Raw genomic sequence first — 4,882 nt, forward strand, 5'->3', positions numbered from 1 at the left:
AAGTGCAAAGTAACATTATTTTAGAAACAACTCAAACAAATGAACTCGGTATATGTGATATTTGTTTCGAGGGTGTTAAAATTCCTCTGCACCTCTATATTATGTCGAACTGACAAGATACTAGCTTATTGCAAACTATGTTACATGTTCTTGCGCAATCGAAAAGTAGGTTTTGCAGACGGTACTCTAGTTGTACACTGCGTCCATTACTGCAAGTCGTGCAGGTGGAGAGAACGATGACGAAACACCTGTGCCATCTGTTAGCCGCGCTAATTCGTTCCCCGGCTGTGTGCCGCATATGTGCTGACACAACAGATGACGCCACTCAAAGAAAACAGGCTGGGATTTTCCTCTTTTGGCGCAATCAAAGTCGTAGATAATAATCAAAACTCTTTCAGAAATGAGAATACATTCGTGCTTTGTAAAATCCATCGAGAATCAAATATTGTTGTTGTTGTGTTCTTCAGTCCTGAGACTGGTTTGATGCAGCTCTCCATGCTACTATATCCTGTGCAAGCTGCTTCGTTTCCCAGTACGTGCTGCAGTCTACATCCTTCTGAATCTGCTTAGTGTATTCATCTCTTGGTCTCCCTCTACGGTTTTTACCCTCCACGCTGCCGTCCAATGCTAGATTTGTGATCTCTTGATGCCTCAGAACATGTCCTATCAACCGATCCCTTCTTCGAGTTAAGTTGTGCCACAAACTCCTCTTCTCCCCAATTCTATTCAATACCTCGAATTAAGTCGGGTGATGCCGAGGGAATTAGATTAGGAAATGAGACACTTAATATATTAGAGGAATTTTGCTATTTGGGGAGCAAAATAACTGATGATGGTCGGAATAGAGAGGATATAAAATGTAGACTGGCAATGGCAAGGAAAGCGTTTCTGAAGAAGAAAAATTTATTAACGTCGAGTATAGATTTAAGTGTCAGGAAGTCATTTCTGAAAGTATTTGTATGGAGTGTAGCCATGTATGGAAGTGAAACGTGGACAAGAAGAGAATAGAAGCTTTCGAAATATGGTGCTACAGAAGAATGCTGAAGATTAGATGGGTAGATCACATAACTAATGAGGAGGTATTGAATAGAATTGGGGAGAAGAGGAGTTTGTGGCACAATTTGACTAGAAGAAGGGATCGTTTGGTAGGACATGTTCTGAGACATCGAGGGATCACCAATTTAGTATTGGAGGGCAGAGTGGAGGGTAAAAATCGTAGAGGAAGACCAAGAGATGAATACACTAAGCAGATTCAGAAGGATGTAGGCTGCAGTAGGTACTGGGAGATGAAGAAGCTTGCACAGATTAGAGCAGCATGGAGAGCTGCATCAAACCAGTCTCAGGACTGAAGACCACAACAACAACAACCTCCTCATTAGTTATGAGATCTAAGGGATTACACTTACTACTAACTTAAACCAGAACGATGACATAGATAATGTTGTGGGTCAAGTGAACCAATGACTGCGCTTTATTGGCACAACATTTAGACGATGCAACAGGTCTGCTAAAGAGACTACCTACATCACACTTGTCAATCCCCTTCTGCTACGCGGTGTGGAATCCGCAGCAGATTAAATTGACGGTGTACGCTGAAAGTGTTCAAAGAATGGTAGCTCGTTTTGCGATATCGCGAAATAGGAGAGACAGTCTCACAGATATAACAGGCGAGTTGACCTGGAAATCATTAAAACAAAGGCGTTTTTCGTTGCGGCATGATCTTCTCATGAAATTTCAGTCCCCAGCTAAGTTGGTGCTCGCCTACATAGGGAGAAATGATCATTGTAATGAAGTAAGAGAATTCAGAGCTCGCTTGGAAAGTTTTAAGTATTCGTTTTTCCCGGACACTGTTCGAGAGTGGAACGGCAGAGAGATAGTTTGAAGGTGATTCGATGAATCCTCTGCTAGACACCTAACTGTGAACTGCAGAGTAGTTATGTAGACGTAGCTGTAAACTCAGAAATAGATGACGGAACTGTGGTCATTAATTTCATGATATGTGGAAAAACTGCGATCTACTTAAATTGGAGTGGTCGTACAGATGCATGAGATTACACCTATTTTGATAAATCATTGTGCAAGTTCGTTCGGTCACACTAAAATCACAATGTACTGTAATCCAGGTTGAAATGATTTTGCTCACGAATCTAAAATTCCCCGAAATTTGATCAGATCCAACGACAAATGGGAAGGATAATTTCAAGCTGATTACATCTCTTCGAGTCAAAGTTCGAAGACCATAACGCTTGGTATGGGAAAATTTTAATTATTCATAAATATTTAATCTAAGCGCCTTTTTAGATTTCATTAACAATGGAGAAGGAACAACAATTTATTGTAGTCTACGTACCATAGAAGTAATTTTATTCAGATGAGCTCTCCGTTGCATAAATTAGCTGTTTACTCCTTGTACAGAATTATCTGTGATAATTATATATTGTTAACTTCGTGATTTTGGTAGAATGAGGTTCGTGTTTTTTTCTTATGTTCTGGAAATTCGTAACGTTGGAAGCAACTACAATAGAATTCACGCTGTATCTCGAGTGGGGGAGAAAAGTGAAAATGCACAATGACTGGAATGTTAGTTTCTTTATTATGAATTGTAGCAAGAGTCTGAAACCGTATTCTGTACGTGAAACACAGTCGCATTTGAGAAAGTATTTTTTAACGGTAAAATGGAAGTATCATAAGCGGACGAACGTTTAGCCATCAACCGATGACAGTTGCCAATATTTCTGCTAAGAATTTGAAATTCTTATATGTCCGCGTGTTAATGAACAAATACTTCTGCTATCAAGAACAAAGACAAATCCTGCAATGTCATAATTTTAGTACATGCGCCCTGCAAAATAAAGTAATAATCGCTTTTGTTTGTTTGGAGTTTCAGAGTAGTGACCTGATTTTTGGAAGAACGGTATTAATGTACTTGTACGCAAGATTTTTAGAGAAGAGTAGCGGCATCCCAGAAGTCTAGCAGCTTCAGAACAAAAGCGAAACTCTCTGCCCAGAGTACATAGCACTGCAGTCGTATGTAAGCTGTCAGAGTATGGCGTGGAAGATACGGGTAAGGATGATGTAAAATCGCGCCCGGAATAAGGTCTAAGGTAAAAACTAAGACTTTTTATGTAATTGTTGATCAAATGGTTTACTCTCATAAAAAAAAAAAAATTTGCCGAATTATGATATAACGATGATTCGAAAAACGAGTTGCTATCGAGCTTTGCGGAAAATCCCAAAATATCGAGACCGCGAGAAAAATGTATACCCACTGTAATAAAGGAAAAGTATTACTTATGTGTTTATTTTACATATAATAGTTGATCGCACATGTTGTATAGCCTTTAGTTTAGCACATGGTTACTTTAAATGTTCAAAATGTTCACCGCTGGCGGCTATACGCAATAACAGAACGATGAGCGTTCGCGGCAACTACGTCAGTGGAAACCGCTGCACATGTCGCTGTAATCCCCCGGCGAAGTTCCTCCTGCATGCGTTGCTTGTGTCAATAGACGCTATCTTTCACGGTTTCCCACAAGTCCATAGGTGTTAGATCTGGCGACCGTGAAGGGAACTCAATGAGCCCTCTTCGTCCAATCCAATGCCCCGGAAAATTGTCATCTAGGAAAGCTCGTACAGCTAGGTGGTAGTGTGGTGGCGCACCGACCTGTTGGTAGAAGACCACTTCATCAGCTCCATAAAGCGCACGTATACCCGGCAAAATTGAGGTGCATAACATTTCCAGGTACCCTTTTCCAGTGACAGTAGCATAAAAGAAAAAGGGTCCTGCTAAGCCTCTAGATGATAGTCCACACCGCACGTGAACCCCTGGTAGAGAGACTGTTTTATCCACATAAACATGGGGATTTTCCGTCGCCCAGTACAAACTGTTATGCCATTTCACGGTTCCATTAAGTTTAAATTGTGCCTTGTCACTCCACTCTTCTTCGTCACAAATTGTTCCTCATTAATCACCATTTGCTGATGCCCTTCGCAATATTACATTCGGCGATCAGGATCGTCATCATTAATCCCGTGCAGTAATCGTGGAATGTAAACTTTCCACTTTGCAGATTTCAGAATTCTTCGTACATTGGTACTGCTATGAAACTTCCTGGCAGATTAAAACTGTGTGCCGCACCAAGACTCGAACTCGGGACCTTTGCCTTTCTCAGGCAAGTGCTCTACCAACTGAGCTACCCAGGCACGACTCACGCCCCATCCTCACAGCTTCACTTCTGCCAGGCTCTGGCTAAGCCATGTCTCCGCAATATCCTTTCTTTCAGGAGTGCTAGTTCTGCAATGTTCGCAGGAGAGCTTCTGTAAAGTTTGGAAGGTGGGAGACGAAGTACTGGCAGAAGTGAAGCTGTGAGAACGGCACGTGAGTCGTGCTTGGGTAGCTCAGTTGGTAGAGCACTTGCCCGTGAAAGGCAAAGGTCCCGAGTTCGAGTCTCGGCCTGGCACACAGTTTTAATCTGCCAGGATGTTTCATGTGAGCGCACACTCCGCTGCAGAGTGAAAATCTCATTCTGAACTAGTACTGCTAACCCCCACTTCATGTGCACATTGCGTAGCAGACTTTTGTGAAAAATTAACAAACGTTTCCAACACGAGAGCCGCCGAAGCAGGACTTGTAGCTGTATGCTGTCTTCCTGATCTTCGTTTGTGGATATCGCAAATCGTCCTATGCAATTAAAACTTGACAGTGACACGTTTAATTGTTAAGCAGGTTGGTAGTTCTGTTTCAAACTCCCGTCTCCATTGACGTTGCACTTCAACGGGATTATCAAACTTGAAAAACCACTTCACAATACATTTTCGTTACTCGAATGTCAAGCGTGCCCGAACCATTGTGTTTTCAGAATACCGAGATGAAAGTACTAAC

General features: G+C 41.8%; 1 non-coding gene across 1 annotated transcript; it reads left to right on the forward strand.

Annotated features, from left to right (window-relative positions):
• Positions 1-4,386: 4,386 nt before the first annotated feature.
• On the forward strand, positions 4,387-4,461 carry Trnas-uga. Its single transcript has one exon. It is a non-coding gene; the product is annotated as a tRNA-Ser (tRNA).
• Positions 4,462-4,882: the final 421 nt, after the last annotated feature.

Source organism: Schistocerca americana, chromosome 7 (genome assembly GCF_021461395.2).
Source record: "Schistocerca americana isolate TAMUIC-IGC-003095 chromosome 7, iqSchAmer2.1, whole genome shotgun sequence".
Lineage (NCBI taxonomy): Eukaryota > Metazoa > Arthropoda > Insecta > Orthoptera > Acrididae > Schistocerca > Schistocerca americana.